The following is a 26,176-nucleotide window of genomic DNA, read 5'->3' as shown; positions in this document are numbered from 1 at the left end:
CACGACAACAATAGATGTACAAGGTCGTGGAGGCGTACAGGGATATATTCACCTCACCCACAGGGGTACCTCTAAATTGTTAGGTCAAGCACTCTATTGATCTGACCCCAGGTGCACTGCTTCCCAATGGACTGACCTATTGACGCTATGTTCTGGAGAACAATGAAATCAAGAGGAAAATTCATGAGTTGTTGTCGAAAGGGAACATCAGGCCAAGTTCAACAACATGTGGGAGCCCGATCATGTTATTTCAGAAGAAGGATGAGACCTGGAGACTCTGTATTCACTATCAGGCGCTGAACAAGATCACTGTCCAAAATAGGTATCCAATCCCATGGATTGATGACCTCCTAGACCAGCTCAAGGGGGCCAAATATTTCAATAAGATTGACTTGAAGTCTGGGTATCGCCAGGTACCAATCAAACCTTCCGACGTGTGGAAGACTGCCTTCAAATCCAAGGAGGGCCTTTTCAAATGGTTGGTCATGCCTTTCGAGTTGATGAATTCCCCCAAAACCTTCATGAGGCTGATGGATGAAATATTGTGACCCTTCACTAACTCATTCATGGTGGTGTATTTGGATGATATCCTGAGCTTCAACTAGAGTTTGGAAGAGCACCTCCACCATATTTGATAGGTCCTCCAAACTATGTGACAACACAAGCTATGTGCCAATTTGGAGAAATGCACTTTCGGTATGATCCGGGTTCAATATTTGGGTACATCATTGATGAGAGGGGTGTGCATGTGGACCCAACCAAGATACAAGTAATTCAAGATTGGCCAGCCCCAACCACTCTAACGGAGCTCCACAAATTTCTGGGTCTTGTCAATTTCTACAGTAGGTTCGTGTTGAGGTTCTCCCATATCACTTGGCCTTTAAGTCAAGTCACCAAGGGCAGAGCGAAATAATATTTATTTTGGTCTGAATCCTAACATAAGGCATTTACCAAGTTGAAGCATTGCCTCTTCTCTGCACCAGTTCTCACATTACTAGACCTGCAACTACCATTTGAGATTGAGATATATGCCTCCGACTATGCTATTGGTGTAGTTCTTACTCAATAGGGGCATCCAATGGCATATCACAGTGAGACACTTTCAGAAATAGTCTGAAAGTGTCCCACCTATGAAAAAGAGATGTATTGCATTGTGCAGGCCTGCCGATAATGGAAGCATTACATTCTGGGGAAAGAAACGATCAACCACACAGACCACCGACCCCTGAAGTTCATACAGACACAATGGAAGTTGCAGAATGATCGCCATCAGAAAGGGTCCACATACCTGCAACATTTCCATTTGAACATTAAGTACAAGAAGGGAAACACCAATAATGTTGCAAACTGCCTTAGTTGACCACCGGTGATGGCGCTGATCACTGTGCTGGACTATTGTGGGCATGAGACTTCAGGGTGGTTGCATATTTACAAGAGCGATGCATAATTGGACAACACATACCAGATGCTCCTAGAAGGAAAGAAAGTTGCAAATTTTCACCTCCAGGATGCACTATTATGCCACCTGGGACACATTTGTGTTCCTTCAAGCAAGCATGCTAGGATGATTTGGCAGTCACACTACAGTCGGGTCGCTAGACATTTCGGAGTAGAGAAAACAATGGCAGTGTTGCAGAAGTACTTTTATTGGCCAAACCTTTGATAGGATGCTGGGAAGTACATCAAATCCTACACTGCCCGTTCCATTTCCAAACAAACCATCAAGAAGAAAGGCCTATATACTCCTCTGCCTAATCCTATTCGACCTTGGGAATCCATCTCCATGGATTACATGTCGGATCTTCATTCTATTAAACATGATAACGATTGCATTTTTGTGGTCGTCGACAAATTCTCTAAGATGGCTATTCTGGAGGCCTGCAAAAAGAGTATCACAACAAAAGCCACAACTAAGGTCTTCTTTGAACGAGTGTGGATACACTTTGGGATCCCACAGTCCATTATCTTAGATAGGGACAACTAGTTCCTAAGTACATTTTGGTCAAGTCGCTAGTTGATGCTGGATACCAAGCTCACGAAGTCCAAAAATATCCACCCCCAACTGATGGCCAAAAAAAGGTCATCATCAGGATGATCGTGCACATTTTGTGCATGTACAAATCGAAGCATCCACACACATGGTATGAAATCCTCCCCTATGTCCAACACAACTACAACAAAGCTCTCCATAGCTCAACTGGCCACATCCCCTTTCACTGGTGGGGTTGGGATTCCAGCCACTATGTCCCATTATGTGGCCATACCATTTGTAGCTAGTCAGGAAGATTTGTCTCATGTCCAGTCTAAAGCTGACAAGGCTAACAACTTCATTGAGCGCATTCAACACATCTGCTAGCAGGTCCATGACATATTGCACAAAGCTAATGCTAAGTACAAGCAACGTCAAGATCAACATCAGGTTCCACACAAATTCCAGTTGGTTGGCAAAGTTTGGTTACATTTACAGAAGGAGCGCCTCACTGGGCCCCACTGCAAGCTTCGCCTGCTACGATATGGACCTTACATCATCACTAAGGCTATAGGGGACAATTCTTTCAAGCTCAGCATTCCACCATTCCTTGGCTTGCACCCAGTGTTCAATGTGGACCATCTTCGACCATACTTTCCACCATTACTGGACATATCAGACATTGCAGAACAACTCACACCAACATAGTTAAACCCAGATTGCATGGAACATGCCACAACTGATCGGATCATGGACACACAGATCAAGAATACTCGCCAATAGAAGATCCAACTATATCAGGTTGTCAAAGTTGGCCAACTCCTGCACTAAGGCAAGTGGCTCACTAGGGACCAAGTTCCGCAAAAGTTTCCCCATCTCATGGAGGAACTCAACATAATGGGGACCACTGCTTCCTAAGGGGGGAGGAATCATCCAGGTGGATATTGGTGGCCACTCGCCTATTCTACTTGGACCTCCACCAATGTTTCTTTCAATTTTTTAGTTTCCTTTATAGTAACATGGTTACTATTTTTGGAAATTTTTCGGGTCCTAAACTTCCGGATCCATTTTAAGGCCCTAAACGATGTTTTTTTTGGAAAACGGGAAAACACTGATGTTTGTAGTTGAAAGTTGTAGTCCTCGGATAGATATTTCTAACGAGGTATTTTGTGTGTCAAACAAAGATCATATGAAAAGTTACGATCCTGAGAAGTTGATGTACAAATTTACCCAAACGGGGCCCATAGTTTTGGCGCTTCATCTCTTAGGGTTAGGTTTTTGGATATTTAGGGTTTTCCATTGTTTCTCAATAATAAATAGGCCTTCGAGCCTCATTGTAACATAGTTCAGAGGCATGTAGTCACCACATCGCTTCTCAGAGATAAACTACCATCGCCTGAGCCAATTTATTTGCATTCTGTTTGTAAGCATATTTCAGTTCTTTGATATTAATGAAATGAAGTGTTATTTCTGTTGCATCTATGTATTTGTGGTTATATCTGTATTTTTTTGTGTTCCTGTTTAAGTTCGGATCACCAAAAACCTAACACAATGGAGCATGCAATTACATATAACTCAACAATTGTTCTTTCCATGCATGCAAAAATATTTAATTTTCAAGAAACTATCATAATAAACTATTTTTTTTACAGGTGGTTCGCGGACACTAGGTGGTTGCTACATCCACGAAAAATCTGGGCTGATCAACCCTGAAGGGAATCAAGCCCCTTGGCCAGACTAGCAGGGCCTAACCCCAAGGGTGTCGAGGAGAATTGACCCTGTGACCTCCCGACCGGTGAGGTACTTAACAACGAGGACTCAACTAATTGAGCTAACCCTTGGGGCTTATCATAATCAACTATTATTTTCATGCATGCAAAACATATTTCTTTCTCCGGAATTTTACCACCATTAGCTATTCTTTTATGCATATGTAAATACACAAATATATATTCTATTTATTTATTTATTATTTTTTTTGCCTGAGAATTCTAACACTTTAGTCATTATTTTTGTGCATTTAAATGCATATTTCTTTTCAAGAAAGTCTATTACAATTAGCTACTCTTTGTGCATGCATACACATATTTATTTAATAGGAAATCTATCATTATAATTATTTCCTTTCACCATAACTAAACACCACGCAACGTATTATTTTTCAAATAATACCACAATAATTATCTATTCTTTTAACCAAGCAAGACATAGTTACTTATCTCTTGGTGTAGTATGGCCTCTCTTTGCATGGTGAAGAGTAGGTGGATATGACGAATCCTTGGTTTTTATTTCCATTACGATTTTCATCACCAATTCAAAACACATTGATCATTATTGTGTCCAAGAAATAATGTGCGAGTTCTTCTTCATAAAAATATTTCTTCAAGCTTTTGACCACAAGCTACACCAAGCATGCCATGCTATGATACTGAATGATGTAGAGACATGTGATTTATTCATAAGAAAAAATGAATTGAGTTGGGTTCTTCTCTTTTACTTCTACCATAATTTATATATCCACACATCAATAACTAGTTCACAAATTTTGATTGGCGCTTCGAGCTCTAATGGATGCAAACTTGACACATATACTTATTCTGTGCATCCAATGCCACATGTTCAAACCCTGGGGTCATTGATCACAGAGTTTGATGGATTCTTCTAGATTAATTCTTTCAAATCTCGCATAGATGCCTATTCTTTACGTCCATGATTTGGGTGGGCTCAAACCTTGAGGATATGCATCTTATCATACCAAATCAATCAAAGAACTTGTCTCCTTTCTCCCTCCAGGTATCAACTCGTTCCGATATTTCCCCATGCTTTATGGACCACAGTTAACTAGGCTCACAACACACAGATCCCCCATATAATGAGTCATACAACACAGAACATTCATTTGAAGCCTTGCAATCAAATTCCGAACATGCCGAAAAATACCAACACTATGGAGGGTGAAGTTCTAGACTTATTTTCTCCATCAGTGCACATTCTCTTCGCACATCATGGATTTCAATGAGTGTGGAGCTTTGTACATGGAAAATGTAAATAGGACTGAGTGTTATGATTATGGACACATGGGGTTGGACATGTCATTTTTTATGCAACCAGCTCACAAAAAGATAGAAAAGATAGATCAACGACTTCAAAATCAGCCTCTTCGAGGGGGAAACCTCCTTTACATTATACAAATGAACAATTCTTGGATGATTTAAATGACAAAACCTCCTTTCTATATATAGGAGTCTAAGGGGTCACAATATAATCAAAGTTGACATAACAATAATAATGTAAGGGCACAACAATAACAATAATGGGCTTTTATGGGGCACAATAATAACAATATGGGGACAACATGGGCACAACAATAATAGTAAGGGCTACAATGACAATAATGATGGGGGAATAAACTAGTATTATAGGGATCTAACATGCCCCTCTCCTTCAAAAAAGTGTTGTCCTCAATGCTTGAGTAGTTCTGGATGCTTCTGTATAAATTTCTCATCCTCCCATGTGCAATCTTCAGTGGGTAAGTTCTTCCACTTGATGAGATACTCTGAAATTGATTTCTTTCGTAGCTGTTGAGTTCTTGTTTCTGTGACTGCTTCAGGTTCCAATATGATTTTTCCTTCCTCGTTAAGATCTGGCAATATTGTTTGAACTGGGAGCTTGTCACTTATAACCTTTTTTAAGCATGAAACATGGAAAATTGGGTGCGCTCGGGAAGATGCAAGAAGCTCCAATTTGTATGCCATAGTACCAATCTTTTGCAACACCTTGTATGGACCACAATACTTTGGTGATAATTTATTATCCTTCTTAGCATGCTTGAGGGACATTTGTTTGTATGGTTGTAGTCGTAGAAATACCCAGTCACCTACATCAAAATTGTTTTCACTGCGATGTTGATTTTCCTATTGTTTCATTCTATTCTGTGCCAAAGTGAGGTTATCCTTTAAGAGTTAAAGAACTTGTTGTTGATTCTCGATGTGATCTTCCATTACTTGAACCTTAGATTTTTCTCTTAAAGATGATGTGATGGACGGTGGATGATATCCATAAAGTGCCATAAATGGGGTCATTTTTGCTGTAGTATGGAAGGAAGTGTTATACCACCATTCAGCCAGAGGCAACCACTTGACCCATTGTGTCTGTTTATCAGTTACAAAGCAATGAAGATATCCTTCCAAACATTTGTTCACTATCTCAATTTTCCCATTAGATTGAGGATGATAAGATGAGATATGAGCTAACTGAGTACCCAAACAAGAAAATAATTCTGTCCAAAAATTTCCAGTGAAAATGGGATCTCTGTCGCTTACAATAATTTTTGGGTTTCCATGTAGCTTTTGTATTGTTTCCATAAATGCAGTAGCAACTGTATTGGCTTTAAATGGATGAGATAATGCACAAAAGTGTGCATACTTGGTAAGTCTATCAACTACCACCGTGATGACACTCTTTCCTTCGAAATTGGGTAGACTCGTGATAAAATTCATTGAAACCTCCTCCCAACATTGACTTGGAATGGATAAAGGTTGTAACATACCCTGGGTCTTAATTGTTTCAACTTTATTTTGTTGGAAAACTAAATATTCCGCCACAAACTTTTGAATATAAGATTTAAGGCCATCCCACATAAATTCCTTCTTAACCCTGTGGTAAGTTTTTAAAAATCCCTAGTGCCCTTCTAACAGAGAGGTGTGCAATTCCAGAAAAATCTTTTGTTTGATTTGGGAATTCTTATAGAGGTATACATGATCTTTGTACCATAACGAATCATTTTTCTAGCTAAATGTATCAGATGTACTGGGATCTTGCTACAACTTTTGAATGAGTGCCCACACTTCTTCGTCCTTCTTCCATTCATCCCTTGCTTCGTATATCCAATCAGGTTGGATAATAGAAATGGCACAAAACAATGCTTCCACATCCTCATCCTTTCTTGAGAGTGCATCTACAACAAAAAATTGCTTCCCTTTTTGGTAGATGATTTCAAAGTCATAACCCAACATATTTGTGACCCATTTTTGTTGCTCTTGTGAAGACAATATTTGTTCTAAAAAGTATTTAAGACTATCATGATCCGTTTTTACCTTGAAGTGTCTTCCCATTAGGTAAGGCTGTCATTTCTTAAGTGCTCGTAGTATTGCCAACATTTCCTTCTCATAAATAGGTTTGTGTAAATACTTTCCTTTGATTGGACGACTTTCAAAAGCAATAGGTCTTCCTTCTTGCATTGAAACAACACCAATCTCATTCCCTGAGGCATCACATTCCACAATAATTTTTTTTGTGAAGTTTGGCGTAGCTAATACCGGTGCTTGGCACATTACCTCTTTAAGATGTTCCAAGGCCACCGTTGCTTCCGGAGTCCAAGAAAATGCATATTTCTCTAGTAATGTTATTAGAGGTGCTGCTATTCTCCCATAATTCTTAACAAACTTGCGATAATACCCTATCAACCCAATACATCCTCGCAGATGCTTTATGGATGTGGGAATTTTCCATTCCTTAATGTCTTTAATTTTGCTAGGGTCTACCTTAACACCTTCATGAGATACAATATGACTGAGATATTCCACCTCCTGTACTCCAAAGAAATATTTGGAGGTTTTTGCATATAATTGTTTCTCCTCCAATATTTTGAGCACCCTGTCAACATGTTGAACATGATCCTTCCAAGACTTACTGTAGATTAGTATATCATCAAAAAATACTAACACAAATTTTCTAAGGAAGGGTTTGAAAATGGAATTCATCAAACCTTGAAATGTAGAAGGCGCATCGGTAAGGCCAAAAGGCATGACCAAGAATTTATAATGACCCTCACGAGTTCTAAATGTTTTTTTTGGAATGTCTTTAGTCTTCATTATTATTTGATGATATCCTGAACAAAGATCCAACTTGGTGAAGTAAATTGCTCCATGTAATTCATCCAATAATTCATCAATGACTGGAATGGGAAATTTATCTTTAAAAGTGAGCTTGTTGAGCTCCCTATAATATGGACAAATGCACCATGATCCATCCTTCTTGTGCACCAATACTGCTGGAGCAGAGAAAGAACTTTGACTAGGTTGAATTATACCAACCTCTAGCATTTTTTCAACCATACGTTCAATTTCACTCTTTTGGGCATAGGGATATCTATAAGGCCTAATTTTTGGAGGAACAATTCTTGGAATCAAATGACTAACATGGTCATGATCACGAATAGGTGGGAGGCCTTTGGGAGTCTCAAATACCTTGGAATGATTTCCCAAGACTTTTTGGAGATTTGGAGAAATAAATGATTTCGATGTGGGATCCTCTAGTGAACATAATTATGCAATCATGCCCCATTGTTCTTTCTTTAAAAGCTTTGTCATGCCGTTAGAGTTGATTATCTTTCTTGGTTTCCCTGCGATGCCCCTTAATTCAACTTCCTTTCCTTCCCACAAAAAATTCAAGAAAAGTTCTTGAAAATTAAAAACTATTGTACCCAAATATTGTAGCCATTGGACTCCTAGTACAACATCAACACCACCCATTGGAATAGAAAGCATTGGACTATTCAATACATATTCTCCCATGGATAAATTGATATTATGGAACTTTCGAGAGCAATTTAAGGTTCCTCCATTTTCAACCATCACTTGACACTCTGGTGATGGATATAGGAAGCAATTCAATTCCTTGGCTATCTTACAATGAATAAAATTATGGGTACTACCCGATTCAATCAACACTATTACCTTTTTGTTTTTGATATGTCTTTCTATCTTGAGAGTTTGAGGAGTGGTAATTCCTGTCAATGCATTACAAGATATGGTTGGATTCATTTCTTCTTTTTCTAGGGTTGGTTCTTGGTGTATATCCTCTTCTTTTGACATTTCTTGTTCCTTTTCTTCCTCCTCTTCACAATCTATGTAAAATAATTTCTTCTTAGCACACTTATGACCTTTAGTGTATTTGCTATCACAACTATAACAAAGCCCTTTTTTTATTTTTTCTTCCAATTGTTGTGATATCAACCTTGTAGGTTGTGGAAGGCTAAGGGCAACAACACTTCCATCTTTATATTTGTGTGTGGTATGCTTCCTTATTGCCATAATTTTGCTTTCAATTTTTCTTGCCATCCTGAATGCCTTTTCTAATGAATCAGGTTCACAAAGGCGAACCTCATGTTGGATGTTATCCTTTAAGGTTCCTATGAACACATCAATCCTATGCTCCTCTGGAATATCATTTACCCTTATATTCAATTTTTGGAAGTCCTCAATATGCTCCACCATTGGACCCTTTTGTTTGAGATTTATCAATTGACTAAAGAAGGTGTTTCTCTTTGTATGCTCATAATGTGCCATCATTTCCTCCATAAAAATTGACCAAGTGATAATTTTTTTATGAGAGAAAAGCCATCGATACCATACAAACTGATTGGGTTCCAAATATAAAGTTGCAATGCATACCTTTTGTGTGTTTTTCACATTATGGAGATGGAAATATTGCTCCCTCTATAGTATCCATGTTATGGGATCCTTGCCATTAAACTTCCTCATATCGATCTTTGGAACATGGTGGGTCTTTGATCCAATATTAGAGTCTATGAAATCATGATTAACATTTCTTTTGTTCTCATTGTGAGTTTCATCTAATACCTTTTCGACATTAGGAAGCATTTCTTGTAGCAACCTTGTCAAACCTTCCTTGAAACTTTCCATGTCTACTTTTAAAACATTCTTAAAATCTTCCATATTATCTTTCATGTCAACCATATTAGCTTTCATGCCATGCATATTAGATTTCATGCCATTCTTCAATCCTTCCATGTCTGATTTTAAGCTATTCTTCAAACCATCCATCTTAACTTCCATTTCATTTTTGGTTACTCTTCGGGGCATCAATTAATGAGTATTATGCTTCACTATGCCTTTTGAATCACTTCAAATTATTTTTTCAAAGAAAACTTATGCAAATTTTAAAAAAATACACTCCTTTTTTTTCTTTGTAGGAGCTTGATATTGAATCTGTTGTATCTCTGTAATGGTGGATCTCCAAGGTTTGAAATTTTGTCATTATAGACTGGATTAGTAGAGCGAATTTGTACGAAGTGCCATGTGTCACTATTCCGACCTTCGGACCTGAAAATGATAACGAACAAACTACATTCCGTCCTATTTCTATCACCTTTTACGAAATTCGAATCTAATGTTTAGAGAGAAAGTTATGTCAATTTTCCCAAGGTCACCTGTTTGAGATGGAATTCAGGAGCCTGCAAAAACCATAACTTCCTTGGATCATATCTCCAAAATATAGTGAGAGAAGATCTGAAATTAGGACACTACGTTCATCAATATTTTGTCTCAAATGGGTTTTTTTTAGCTTCTAAAGCTTCGTAGAAAAAAGTATAGCAAAAATTCCACAAGGACCTAATTGAAGCAACGAAACCCTAGAATCCAAAGCTCTGATACCAAATGTTATGCAACTAGCTCACAGATAGAAAAGATAGATCAACGACTTCAAAATCAGCCTCTTCGAGGGGGAAACCTCCTTTACATTACATAAATGAATAATTCTTGGATGATTTAAATGACAAAGCCTCATTTCTATATAGGAGTCTAAGGGGCCATAATATAATCAGAGTCGACATAACGATAATAATGTAAGGGCACAACAATAACAATAGTGGGCTTCTATGGGGCACAATAATAACAATATGGGGACAACATGAGCACAACCATAACAATAAGGGCTACAATGACAATAATAATGGAGGAATACACTAGTATTATAGGGACCTAACATCGTTGCAGGTGATTTGACAATTCGTGATCATTATCAATGATTACCCTCCCCATTATTTCATTTCCTTCAAAAGCTGAAGAAAGGTTGCGTGCCAAAATGCACCCACCCCCAATCTTGTTCTCATAGTTTTTTTCAGTTTCATGAATGTGAAATTAGTTTGTAATAATTTTTAAGGAAACTGTTTCTTGATACTGGCCGATTCAAAGCACATTAATAATATACTATAAATATTCCAAGTAAATATGTTGGGATATTACAATCACATAGAAATCCTTAGTTGGATAGATGTAACAACCATATAGTTGTGAGATTTTTATGATTTGTGGGACTATTTTGTGGTTTAAGAAACCACAACTTAAGGGCATTTAAATTTTATGTAGAAAAGAACACCACTTAGGTGCATTTTATGTCTCTTTACTAATGCTACTTTTAAATATTGGCCATATTACCTCAAAATTCAATGATGCCAACATAATTTTACTTTTTTTTCATTCTCTTATTATTAAGATCCTATTTTCTTTTTATATGATTTTGTTTTTAATAATATTAATTTACACAAAAAAAAAAAAAAAAATTTAAAATTTGAAATAAAATCTAAATATAACAACACTTTTCTATTTAAAATTTGATGATTTTATAATTTCAATTTGGAATGAAACATATTGCAAATATCATAATTTTATTGGTAATGTTAATCTTTGAAAAAAAATACTATTACGAATATCACAATTTTATTTTTATTTAAAAAAAAAAAAATTTTAATTCTAATTTGCACATTATTTTCATTTTATTATTATTTTCTGTAATAATAATAATAATATAACATTTAATAAAATAAAAGCACACTTCACAATGTTAGTATTATAAGTTTTTAATCTATAAAAAATAATAATAACAACAATAATAATAATAAATACAAATATAAGACTTAAATATAACAATTAATAAAATAAAAACACACTTATCACGATGTTAATATTGATAACTCCATTAATAAATTACTATAATAATAATAATAATTATTATTATTTTAAATACAAATATAACCTTTAAATATAACATTTAATAAAATAAAAGCACACTTATCACGGTGTTAGTATTAATAGGTCTATTAACAGGTTACGTATAAGTCATCCACGTTGTCCACCTGGTTGGAGAATTGGGTTATTTTCTAAAATTCAACGAAAAGTTAGAAAATATGGTAATTTTTAGAGTTTATATAATTTATTTATTTATTATTTTTTTTTGGTTAAAATTGTAATTTAAATTATATGATATTGAAATTATTCCAAAGTTATCTCATCACATTAAAAGAAAAACACAAAAAATCACAGTAATCAGATGATTATTCATGAAATTAGAATTTTTATAATGAAAATCTGTAAATAAAAATTATAAAAATATAATAAAATTTTAGTTGAATTGAAGCTTCTGGGATCCATAATAGTTGAAAGGATAACTTTGACTTAAATCACATATCGACAGACATTTGTCGACCTGTTTCAAACCAACAAATGTGATTCATCTTCAAGACAATAATAAAACTTTATTCATATTAACATTTTAATTTTTTTTACCAAATTTATAACTTCATATATGAAACTCTAATTATATTAAAAAAATCTCTGTTTCACCAAACTTGTAATTGCAAAGAAAATCAATTTCGTACAAAATAATCTTTAATCTGAATCTTATATTAAAAAATCAGAACTTAGAGCAGGTTGCTCGCCTGTTCCATCTGTAATATGAAATTTACAGCAGGTAGCTCGCCTGTTACAACTAGAAATATAGATGGCCATGGCCAACTGGCATTACCATGAACCAGAGATTCTTTTTTATAGAAAATTAAAAAGAAAATCGTTGGAGAAACATTGAAAATAGAGAGATCGATTGGTTGAAAAGGCAGAGACTACCACTTAACTTTCCCATATAATCACCAACTCCAAATTAATTTCTCACTACCAAAGTCCCAACAAACCACACAAAATACGTGACGCTAACAACTTGCAGATTTGACGATAAATACAACAATCCAATTTGGGACTCCCACTCCTCACAATTGTTGTTCACTGTTAATGGAAATGGCGGCAGAAGATGCAGGTCACCATGGCGGCGCGATGAAAAGCTCAAGCTCCGTTCCGCTTCGTATCCGCGTGCTCTGTTGGCTCGTCAAGAACGCCGGCGCCGTCACCCGGCGAAACGACGGCACCGTCAATCGGAGGCTCGCTAATTTCATAGACCTCAAAGTCTCAGCTGACCTGGAACCCCGCCAGGGAGTTTATACCAGAGACGTCGTCATCGATAAAGCCACCGGCGTACGTGTCCGTTTGTTCGTGCCGGATAACGGCGTTCACGGGGATTTTCCGGTCGTCGTTTACTTCCATGGTGGCGCTTTCTGCGCCCTGTCAGCCGCCGACGTGTCGTACGACACATTCTGCCGCAAGCTGGCCGGGCGGCTCAATGTTGCCGTGGTCTCGGTGGACTACAGGTTGGCCCCGGAGCACAAGTGCCCGGCCGCCTACGACGACTGTTTCGCGGCCGTGGCGTGGCTCCGTGCGCAGGGGCGGGGCTACCTGCCGCCGAGCGCCGATTTGTCGCGGTGCTTTCTCATGGGCGACAGCGCGGGCGGCAACATCGTGCACCACGTCGGATGCCGCGTGGCGAAAGAAGGGGACATGAGTCCAGTCAAGATCGCGGGCCACGTGCTCCTTCAGCCCTACTTTGGTGGGGAGGAGAGGACCCCGGCGGAGTTGAGGTTGAGCAACGGTGTCCCGCTGATTACGATGGAGGCGGCCGATTGGTATTGGAGGGCGTTTCTGCCGGAGGGGGCCACGAGAGACCACCCTGCGGCCAACGTGACGGGCACCGATATATCGGGGCTATCGTTGCCTCAGTCGTTGGTGGTGGTGGGAGGGCTGGATATTCTCCAAGATTGGCAGCTCCGATACGTTGAGCATCTGAAAAACATGGGCAACCAAGTTGAGGTTCTTTTCTACGAGGACGCAATCCATGCATTTCACGTATTTCCTGGGTATCATTTGACTCCAAAGTTTCTGCGTGATCTCGCCTACTTTCTGCAATTGAGGGCGGAGCTCTTGCCCACAATATGAGATTGTAACGAAAACTCTGCACTCATATTATAATGAAAACTCTGCACTCATATTTTATCACATTGAATAGGGTATTTGCAGGTTGCAACAACTACAAACCCTAGGATGGATTATAAATGGAATGAAATGTAATTTCATTTAATAATCCTACAATTTCCTGGCAAGTCAAATGTCTTGAGCTAATCGTGTGTTACATATATATATAAATATTCCTCTGTCATCTATATTTGATATATATAGATATTTTAATGGTTATGATATGATATTGCATGAATTAGTATCAGCTTGATATTTTTTATTGTTTTGTGAGATAATGATAATAGATTTTGAATATATTTTAATGCTTATGATATGATATTTATATTTGACATATATTGATATTCTAATGGTTATGATATGATATTGCATGAATCAGTATCAGCTTGATATTTTTTATTGTTTTGTGAGATAATGATAATAGATTTTGAATAATTCTATTATTTTGTGAGATGGGAGATTATAGTGGGTAAAAAAAATAAATAATAATAATCTTATGTTAAAATAGAAATATTTTCTAATTAAAATAATAAAAATAAAAATTATAAGTTATTATTATTGTTTTTATTCGTTTTTGTTGGGTAGTTAAGTTAAATTTTTATGAGAATCTATGGTATTCATGTGGAATATAGCTTATTTAAAGGGGTGAATTATCAAATCTCTATTCACTCTAAATTGAGGTTTGCATCTTAACAGATTTGATCCCTCTTGAGCCTTGGTAGATCTAGAGTTAAGATAGATCTAAGTTTGTTTAATTCCCCTCTTTAAATAGGCTATATTCCACATGAATACCATGGGTCAATACCATAGGTTCTAATAAAATTGAAGTTCAAAAACCACAAATAACTTGACCAAGTCAAGTTTACCTTAACTACCCAACAAAAATTAATAAGATTAATAATAGTAATGTAGAATTTTTATTTTTATTATTTTAGTTTGAATTTATTTTTATTTTAACATAGGGTTATTTTTATTTTATTTTGACAAAGTCAAAATGTTTACAGGACATTGCAACATCTCTACCATAAATAAATTAAAATTCAATTTTATGATGACCTTGTGGGTTTATAACGTTTTTATGGGGTGGACTTGGAGTATGCTTGGGGTGGGCTTGGAGTATGCCCTAAAACTGTTTTTAGCGATTAAGTCCTAGAGGCATCTCACTGGAGTGAAAGACCACTCCCTTACAAACCACCAATGAGTAATTCTAGGTGGCATGGTTTTCCTTGAATAATGTGATGGGTCATCTTATATTCGCAAATAACATCTAGTGATGAATGTCCCCATTGTTGGTTTGATAATTGAATTATCATAGGTTTTCCAACTGTGTAAAAAATAATAATCTTATGGGGTTTCTTGTCCAATAATGGCATGTGTTAGTGTTAGATTCTTGGTTTACTATTATTTGTCCATGTAGTTTTTGAAACTATAATTATTTTTGTGGATTTTAGAGGAAAACCAATCCTTCGATTTGTGAATTTAGTTACAAATTTCTTTGTTTTCAGGAAATTGTTATTAAATTTCAAAAGAAAATAGAATTTTGGAGAGCAAGATGAGTGGTGACCCTAGTTCTAGGGTTTAATCATATGAAACAAGTTTAAAGATTTAGAGTTTCCTTACCATTGGCTGCTAATCTAATTAATTTGCAACGAAAATTGCAACTTAGTATGGCCTTGATGGGTGCTCCTTCAAGGACATGGTCATGGGTTAGAAGAAACCTAATCATTCTTCTATAGAAATGGGTGGGGCAAGTAAGGAAGACTCAAAGAGCAAGGATTTAGATTACTTGGAATAAGCTCAAAAGATGTAGGTTAGCAACATGCATAATGGATGCCTAGAAAAAACTAATAGCAACCCAAGGTATGAAGTTACTTCTCCCAATATTGATAGCTACATTCAATATATGAAGGTTCACATAGTCATTAGAAAATTTATGGTCATTTAGCCCTTTGTGAAGGCCCTCATGGGTTGGATGAACTCCAAATGGAAAATCAAAGGATAAGTTGACCAAAAGCTTCATTCAAAGGGGTTCTTCATAGCAATATTTGCCTACACTAAAGACTTGGAATAGATCTTTGAGGAAGGCCCTTATTTTTGTAATTCCATAGGGTTTTATTTGAAGTATTACGCAGAAAGATTTAGTCTTGAAAAATGGAACTTTAAATAGGCTTTAATCTAGATCTAGATGTACTCTCTCCCATATGAATCCTAGGAGAAAGAGACCCTAGAATGAATTGACAACACATTGAGTTCCTTCACCAAATTATTAGAGATTACATAGTTTGGGTGGTACACATCATATGAAAGGATCTATGGTTACATGAATATCTTAGTTTCCCTTCTAAAATCAATTAACATAAGCTACCAAGATATTCTGCGGGTTTAGACTTTGGATTATGAGCATATTTTATTTTTATGTCACAAGTGCCATGAGCATGGAAATCTATTTTGAGACTACACATTGAATGCAACAAGGAATACATTCAAAGGTAAAGATAACACAAAGCAGGAAGGTTACACAGAGGTGCCAAATAAGAATAAATTCGGTAGGATGAACCCTAATTTGATGCCTACAATCATAATAGAAAACAAAAATAGCTTTTGAGCTCTAGAGGAAAAAGAGAAGGGCACATTACAAGGAGAAACATCAAAGTTAAGAGAACCAAAGAGAACTTGAGGCAAGGAGCCACTAAATACACCAAAATTCAAAAATAGGAATAAAACAACATATGTCAGGCATTAACGATAATGATTGTGGGGATCAAAACATGGAGGTAGAAGAAGAAATTTCCCTAGACTTCAACAAAGAGGAAATGATGGCGGACATGGAGGTAAAATTGTTTGAACTCGATATCCCAACATTCATTTCAAAAAATGGAGAATAATTTCTCATTGATTTCCAAGCTCCCCAATCGCAACAACTTAAAAGAGAACTAGTAAAAGATCATGAAAAATAGTTAATGGTGTGCAAGGGCACAAATAAATGAAAGAATTAGGGGTCTACACCAATCCTTTTAAGACTTGAAAGAAATCAAATGCATCTGAGAAGAAAAGAGGGTGAAAGACATCAAATAAAAAATTGGAGCAAGTAGGAGCATTACTTCTTAACTCAAGGTAGGGTGTTGGACTCCCAAAGAAATAATTTTCTTCCCAACCCAAGATCTAAGATGAAGATTTTATCATGAAATGCATAAGGTATTAATACTCGAGGTAAGCAATGTTAGTTAAGGAAACACATAATGTAGAATTTAAATGTAACATACACCTTTTTTTTACAATGATAGTACTAGCAACAATGAAATAACTTAGAAAATTACAATATTTGGGGAAACACACAAACTGATATAACTCATATTTTTGGGAGAAATGAAATATCTCATAAAATAATAATATTTAGGAAAACCCACAAATTAATATAAATTAGATTTATTTTTAGAGTTGGGATTACAATGTATGATCAAAATGAATAATATCCAAATAATCTTTTTTTTTGGTCAAATAAGAGTGGAGCCTTCTATTAACCGAAAGAAAGATTACATAATTTACAAGGCCTTACAATGTAAGGACCAACACGAGCTAACCCTATAAAGGGTAACCAACTACACTGCCAGAAAAAGAACCCGAAACCCTCAATCCGAGGCTTACAAAAAATCTCCATCCAAGATATCTTGAGATCCGACGTTACAAAACTAGCATTTTGGCAACAAGCGTCCCTTTTACTCGGTGCACAGATCCGATAAAGAAAGTGAGCCAGAGTTTAAAGAATACTCGGGTCCGATTTGAAACATAAGTTTCAAGCACTTTGAAAACCTGAAACCTGCACGATAAAGCCCAGATGATCTGACGTTCCTCCAAGATATCGGAGTGAAAACCTACACGGTCTTTAATTTCCTTTTCGGACCCGATGAGGAAAATAAACCACTTATCTATAAAGCATCAGGTCTGTTTTTGTGGTTATCCTCTGATTACTTTTCCACCCGATGGCCATACGATTACAAAGGCAGTCAGGATCCGTGGCCGGCGACTTGCTAAGAGGCCTGTTGATTACCAAGTGCCTCTCCCCTATGGAAAGCTCTGTTTTGCACAATTTTCTTCTCTCTTTTTCCCCTCCTCCCCCCCCCCTTTTTTAAATCAAACGGTTAAGAAAGGCTTACAACCCCGCTTTCTCCAGCTTCCACTAGTCTTTCTTCTTGTTCAGACCTAATGGTATGGAAGTTTTCCATGTCTTTGTCTGCTTGTCTTTGACAATCCTCTCGCAAATTCCCCAAGGGTGTTGAATCCCACGCATACCTACTGTAACTTTCTTTGCACAACACTCCTTCATTCGCCAGATGATTAGCTAGCATATTGGCTTTTCTTCGCACATGAACAAGGCTGGCCGGTCTCAGGGTTTGTAGGTGGGAATGAATGCACTGAAAGACCTGCAAAATTTTCCTATGTTTGGATACTTTTTCAGGTGCTTTTCCATTACAAATTTTCTTGGCTGCATTAATAACCAATTTCGAGTTAGCTTCAATAATTGCATTGTGATAATTTGACTCAATTAATATTTCCAGGCACTGCTCTAAGGCCATGAGCTCTGCCATGTTGTTTGTAGTTGTTCCTAGATGACCATGAAAGATATCCTTTATGCACCCCTGCTCATCTCTGATGACCCCACTAAACCTAGCCATCCCTGGGTTACCTTTAGAAGCTCCATCTATGTTAATTTTCCAGAAACCATGAGGTGGAGGTTGCCAAAAGTCTTTATCAACATTTATCTGGCTTACCTCCTTGTGTATGCTCTGGGGAACTTGCGACTGGAGACCCAATTGTAGCAGTATATGCTTGTCCTGGGGCAGAGTCGGTTCCTCAGGAGGTCTCCCTAACATGGCACCAACAATATCTTTGAGCTGTCTTAATATCTGTGCAATAATGTTCTGGGTTGAGCCAGTTTTGCTTTTGAAAATCCTGCCATTGCGTTCTTTCCAGACATCCCAGATTAGGAAGCCTGGAACCAGAGTCCAAGCGTTGTTGATGAGCTCATTGCTTGAGAAGTTTCTTCTCCAATTCCTCAGAGTGTTGGTAATACTGAGGCCATCCCTGTCAGTTTGTTTGAAGACTGAGGCCACCCAATCCCACAAGGTTGAGGTGAAAGGGCAAAGGTTGAGTAAGTGTTCCATTGTCTCCTCTTGTGTACCACACAGATAGAATTTGGATGGGCCAACAAAACCTTTCTTCAGAAGATTTTCCCAAGTTAGAATTTTCTTTTGTTGAACCAACCACATGAACATCTTTATTTTCATCCAATGCGGGTTCTGCCAAAGGTCCTTCCATGCCTTATCAGGGTATTGATAATCACACCCTATGGCTATCTGCTTGGCTTCTTTGAGGTTAAAGTTACCTTCTATGTTTCTTCCCCATCTTAGTTGGTCAGACAAGGATGAAACCAAAATCTTCCTTTGTTCTAAGTCCATAGCAAGAGAGTTTGCCTGAGCTTTCAAAGGGCTCTCTTCCCTGTAGCCTAGATCCTTCCAAGTTCTCCATTTGCCATTGTTCCTTACCTGATCCCAAAAATCACTTACCATGCATAAACCTTTGTTGTCAGTGTCATTCTTGAGTTTGGTTAGTTCTTCTCTAAATAGGTTTGGTTCTTGCTGCCAGTTATCCTCCCAGAATCTTGCCAAGTTCCCATCTTAGATCTCCTAGAAGCTGTGCTGCTGGACAATGCCTCTATTTTCCCAAGAAAGATTCCAAATGTGGGAGCCCTTGATAAGCCCAGACATTCGAATATGATCCCTCTCCTGCCAATTTTGTGCATATTTTTGTTTCCAAAGCTTTGCCCATGGGGATGCCGAATCCTTGAGCCACCTCCACCAAAGCTTTGCACCCGAAACTCTACTGAGGGTTTCGGGGTCATGAAGCCCCAAACCTCCATGGGCCTTAGGTTTGCAGAGCTTATCCCAAGCTACCAAAGCCCATTTCTTTTTCTCTTCCCCTTTGCCCCAAAGAAAATCTCTTTGGATGTTCCTGATCTTTTGCAAAACTCCTTTAGGAATAGGAAGAGCTGACATCATGAAAATGGGTATGGCCTGTAGGACAACTTTTGTGAGCACAAGGCGCCCTGCTAAATTCAAAGATCTACATGTCCACTTTCAGATCCTATCCTGAAGTTTGTTAATGACCGGTTCCCAAACTCCCCTGCTTAGAGGTTTGTCTATAAGGGGCATTCCAAGGTACTTAGAGGGTAACTGATCCCTTTGGAACCCTAGAATTCTGGTAAGGTTTCTTTGAATAGCAATGTCAGTGTTAAAAAAGAAAACTTTTGATTTGTCAAGGCTTACCTCTGTACCAGTGGCCATGGCAAAGTCATTCAGGATTTGTTTAAAAGCTTTGGCTTCCTTGACCGTGGGAATGCCTTGCAACATAGTGTCATCCACAAATTGTTGGTGAGTTGAAGCTGCGGCATCTGTGGTGAGTTTCAAACCCTGGATTCTTCCCTCAGCACTTGCCATTTTTATCGCTCTACCTAGCCCTTCCATCATGAGCAAAAAGAGGAAGGGGGAGAGCAGATCTCCTTGTATTATACCCTTAGAAGGCACAAATGTTCTTGAGGGCGATCCATTAAGCAAGATTGAAAAAATGGCCATGGATACAAGGGCCATGACCCATCTGATCTAATTGTGGTCAAAACCATAAGCTTTCAACATTTCTCTGATGTAAGACCAGCTTAGCTTGTCATAATCTTTCGCTAGGTCAAGTTGTATGATCATTCCAACTTGCTTGTTTTTCAAAGAGTGTACCATCTCATGAGCTTGAATGATATTGTTGAGAATCTGTCTTCCTTCCACATAACCAGTTTGCTCCTCTGAGATAAGAGCTGGAAGAAGGGGCTTGAGTCTGTTAGCGATCACTTTGGAAATAATTTTGTACACCACATTACACAAAGATATGGGTCTAAATCTGTCCGCTGTGATGGCTTTTTCCTACTTCAGAATCAAAGCTATGAAAGAGGCATTGAGAGCCTTTAGGACCGATCTGGATCTTCTTGAGTCTTCAACTGCATTAAGGATGTCTTGTTTGACTGTTTTCCAGCATGCTTTGAAAAAGTCCACATTGAAACCATCTGGGCCAGGAGCTTTCCCATTTTGCATCTCATTGATAACTTCCCTGACCTCATCTTCAGATACTGGCCTATTGAGATTATGATTGTCTTCCCTTGTTACCAGCTTGGGGATGTACCTTGTGAATTTATTAATAAACTGAGACCTATCTAAGAGAGGCTCCTTTGCAATGTTAAGGAAGTGTTGAACTAGGATAGATTCCATTTCTTTGTGGGTGATGAGCTCTTTTCCTTGAGAATCTCTGAGTTTCAAAATTCTGTTATGTGACTTGTGACTCAAAGTTGACTTATGAAAAAACTTTGTGTTTCTTTCCCCTTCTTTAATCCATTGTACTCTCGATTTTTGTCTCCAGAAAATCTCCTCTTGTCTGCATCTATCATCCCATTCCTTCTGAAGAACATCAACTTGAGTATTCCTTTCCTCGGTAAATCCATTTGTGATCATAAGCTGATTAATCCCCTGAATTTTTTGTTCAACTTCTTTTTTGGCTTTGAAAATGTTGCCAAACTGTTTTTTGTTCCAATCTTTGAGTCTGGCTTTGATGTGTTTAATTCTTTGTTGTAGCATGTACATTTTAGTGCCTTGAAAGGGCAACTCTTCCATCCACCATTTCTCAATGTTGCTGGTGAAGTCAGGGTGAGAGAGCCAGATATTTTCAAACCTAAAAGGTCTATTCCTCGGTGTACCCATAAAAGTGGCTTCAAGCTGGACAGGCCAGTGGTCTGAACCTCCAAATGGAAGGATAAAAGATGACATGTCAGGGCCCGTGAGAAATAGGTCCTCTGAGATCAAGAATCTATCCAGTTTAGAGGCAACTTGAGAAGCCCCTCCTCTCTTATTGTTCCAAGTGAAAGTGCCATTTAATGTTTTAGCATCCACTAATCTCATGTTATTTATAAAGTTTTGGAAGGAAGTGGAGTCTCTACCTAGTGTTCTGGTGCCACCTTTTTTCTCTGTAAGAGATTTGATCATATTGAAATCTCTTGCCAGAATCCAGGGTATATCAAGATGTCTCTCTCTTAGCTCCTCAAGGGAAGTGAGAAGCTTGAGTTTGTCTTCTAGTTTTTGAGGTTCGTAAACATTTGTAATCATGCAAATTTCCTTATCACCCACTAGTTGTATTACCAGTGAAAGATAGTTCCTGGACGCTTCCGCATCCAATATTCAAAGTCTTTGGGGATCCCAAAGCGTCAGAATCCCTCCCGCTGAGCTTTTTTCCTTAACCTCTAGATACTCATACCCGCTTAACCATTTGCTGTGGATTTCTCTGATTTTATCCATTGAGCACTTTGTTTCTTGAATGAAAACCATGTCTGGTTTTTCTTCTTTTATTCTACTACTAATATTTCTTTGTTTCCTTTTTCTTCCTAGGCCCCTAATATTCCGCGTTGTAAACTTCATTAAGATAGGTTTGCAAAAGAGTAACTGGTGAGATCTTTCATCTTACCTGAGTTGATCATGAGTTTTCCACATTCTGTCAGTAGCTCATTCTGTCTTTTCCTTTCTCTTTTCCTACCCAGGTTCTTGGAAGAGTGCCCCTGTGTTTCCTCCATTGTCTTCATCCCTCTATTTTCCTGGCTGTCATGGTTTCTTTTGACTCCAGAACTCTTCGACTGTGATCGCCATAGGAAGAGCTGTTGAACCCTGTCAAACTCCTCTTTTGGCAGGGAGTCAACTCCTTTGGTAATACCCTGCTTCAGAAACTTTTCCAGATCCAAGTTTTCCTTCTCAAGAATCTCCTGTAGTTCATAATCCTTCGTTCCTACCTCACTTGGGGTCATCTCATGGTCCCTGCTGAGCTCCACAATGCTTGGTGGATCATCCTGTTGCTGGCTGTTCTCTGGTATGTCCTCCATGCTAGTATCCCTATCCTTCTCATTGGTTTTAGTTTCCGATTTCTGGTTTTCCTCGTTGTTTCCTATATCTTCTTCTAAGATTTTGAAACTATTGTGGCTCAGTTGTCCATCCTCGTTGATTTTCTTTAGGTTCCGCTTTCCTCCTTTCCCCTTACCCCCCACCTTGGTGAAACCCTCAGGATCTTTACTTGTGGTGGTTTTTTTGTTGCTTTCTAGTTTGTTGAATGGGCAGTCTCTGTAAAGGTGCCCGTGTTCATGGCACTTACAGAATCTAAATGGGACATGCTCATAATCCACCGCCTGCACCCATTCTTCATCATAGACTTCTAAAATGATCTCATCTGGGAGTGCCCCAGATAGGTCCATTTCCACACAGATCCGGGCGAAGGAAGTGTATTTGCCTCTTAATGTCACATCTGATATCTTTATAAAATGCCCTAGTTTATTGCCGATAGCCTTTAAAGACTCTGGCAACCAATAATCTAAAGGAAGGGAGTAAAGTCGTATCCATACCGGTACTGAGGTGAACATTTCTCATTCTGGGACAAATTTCATCACCCAAGGTCGCATGTAAAGGCCCGCAACAACGTAGAAATAGGGTCCTCCCTTAAACACTCTGTATTTATCTTCTAAGCTCGTGAAAACCACCGTAAAGAAACCCTTGGATTCGAGGTGAAGGTTTATTTCCCCCTTAGGTTTCCAGTGGTTCTTTATCCATGCATGTAAGGCCTTCTCCATCGGCCAAATCCCCATAAATTTGCATATGATCACGTGTTCCGTCATGTGATCTCTATGCACCTGTAGCACTAGGTCACTTAAAACGACCCAAGGAGTGATGGTCGACTTGGGTTTACAAATGCCTGTCACCCTCAGAGGTGTAGCTTTCTGACTGCTGCCCTCTTTTCTCTTATCCTTGCTATCTTCCTCATGATTCACTCTTTGTTCGTGAGGTTCAGTATTTCCTATGTTAGTATCCTTAGTTATCACCTCTGTTGGTTTCTTGAAGTGATGCAGATCATTTTCCTTGTTTTTTTTCACAGTTATTTGACTATAGGAGGGAGTAGAACTCCCTCCTCCATAACCCGCCATGGTTACCAGCGCCAAGACTTGACTCAAACTCTAGCATAGATTGCAGATCTCCTGAGCTATCAATTGCAAGCGACTCTTCAATAATATCCAAATAATCAAAATGCTTTAAAAAACACAATTAAAGCATACCCATTAAATCTAGAGATGCATAAGTATGATTTTGAATTGAAATCTACAAAATCACTATAACAATGTTACTATAGTAGAAATATTGTAGCAATCTCTAAAATCATTTTTGCTACCACAAATATCCTCAAATATGCTCTAGACTATAGATATCAAACCAACAATGAAACTCAACTATGAACTTTATGTGAAATCACCAAGATATTCTCCAAATTATATCTCTCAATAATGTGGAGAATGTTTTTGATCTAGATTTAAACAGGAACACAAAAAATGATAGATATAATCATAAATACAGAGATGCAGCAGAAATAATACTTCATTTCATTAATGTAAAATACTGAAATATGCTTACAAATAGAAATGGAAATAAACTAGCTCGGGTGATGGCAGATTATATCTGAGGAGAGATGTGGCAGCTACATGCCTCTGAACTGTCTTACAATGAGGCTCGAAGGCCTATTTATTTTTGAAAAACAATGGAAAAACCTAAACATCCAAAAACCTAACCCTAGGAGATGAATTGCCAAACTATGGGCCTCGTTTTGGGTAAATTGGTACATCAACTTCCCGGGGTCGTACCTTGGCATACGATCTTTGTTTGACGCACATAATACCTCATTAGAAAGATATATCCGAGGACTAAAACTTTTTGAGTGAGAAACATCGATCCATGGACACATGATGCTCCCAGTTTTCCCAAAAAAACGTCATTTAGGTTCTCAAAACGGCTCCAGAAGTTCAAGACTCGGAAAAACTGCCAAAAATAGTAAATTGTGCTACAATTAAGGAAACTGAAAAACTAAAAGAGACAATTGTGGGGGTCCCAGTGGGCTAGGTGGGTGGCCACCAACATCCACCTGGATCATTCCTGCCCCCTTAGGAAGCAATGGTCCCCATTTCTTGAGTGCATCCATCAGATGCAGAAACTTCTACTGAACTTGATCCCTGGTGAGCTATTCTACAATCTCTGATGTTTCCAGTAATGGTGGGAAGCATGGTCGAGGGTGGTCCACATTAAACACTCGTTGCAAGACAAGGAATGGGGAAATGATGTGCTCCAAAGCATAGTTTCCCACACCCTTGGTAATGGTGTAAGGACCATATCAGAGTGGTTTGAGCTTCCGATGGGCTCTTGTAAGGTGTTCTTTCTGCAAGTGCAACCAGACTTTATCGCCCACCTGAAACTTGTGTGGCACCTGATGTTGATCATGTCGCTGCTTGTACTTGGCATTTTCCACAATGGAGTGGTGATAGATCGACCTATTGGGTAGAGGTGCTCTGGAAGTTAGATCGGACGAATGCTTGACTTGACAGTGCAACGGTAACCCTATGGGTGAGGAGAAGATGTTCCTTTCTTCTTCCATAATCATATCCACCTGCTTTTTCTGCATGGAGGAACCCTTCCCGGGGGTGATGGATGTGGCTATGATCTTCCCCTTACTTTGAGGGTGAACCAGAAAGAAAATAATTTTCCTAGTCTGGGAGATGATCTTAATGCCTTTTTTAGCAGAGATCAAAGAAGTGGTGGTAGGTGGGGCTACCTTCAGTATCCTGTATAATGTATTACACAAATAAATAATAACAACGTGAGGCCTTGACTCATACATAGCATGTCGCTTCCACAAGTATGGTTTGCCTAATAATACATCACAAACATCATGCGATGCAACATCACACAAAATGCTGGGTCACTTAAAATGACCCAAGGAGTGGTGGTCAACTTGGGTTTACAAACGCCTGTCGCCCTCAGAGGTGCAACTTTCTGACTGTTGCCCTCTTTTCTCTTCTCCTTGCTATCTTCCTCATGATTCGCTCTTTGTTCGTGAGGTTCGGTATTTCCTATGTTAGTATCCTCGATTATCACCTCTGTTGGTTTCTTGAAGCGATGCAGATCAATTTCCTTGTTTCTTCGCGGTTATTTGACTATAGGAGGGGCAGAACTCCCTCCTCCATGACCCGCCATGGTTACCAGTGCCAAGCCTTGACTGAAACCCTAGCATAGATTGCAGACCTCCCGAGCTATCAATTACAAGCGGCTCTTCAATAATATCCAAATAATCAAAATGCTAGGGTGTGGTATGGTTGGTAGTCCTA

The 26,176-nt window shown here is 38.3% G+C and overlaps 1 pseudogene; it reads left to right on the top strand.

The window, feature by feature from the left end:
• Window positions 1–12,738: 12,738 nt before the first annotated feature.
• On the top strand, window positions 12,739–13,931 carry LOC149145656 (gibberellin receptor GID1C pseudogene; annotated as a pseudogene).
• The last annotated feature ends 12,245 nt before the right edge of the window (window positions 13,932–26,176 follow it).

This window comes from Pinus tabuliformis, chromosome X (genome assembly GCF_031772625.1).
Source record: "Pinus tabuliformis cultivar Carrire ecotype Pingquan chromosome X, CPIR1, whole genome shotgun sequence".
Taxonomy (NCBI): Eukaryota; Viridiplantae; Streptophyta; class Pinopsida; order Pinales; family Pinaceae; genus Pinus; species Pinus tabuliformis.
Note: the sequence above shows the minus strand (reverse complement) of the source record. Positions and strands in the feature narration are given on the sequence as shown.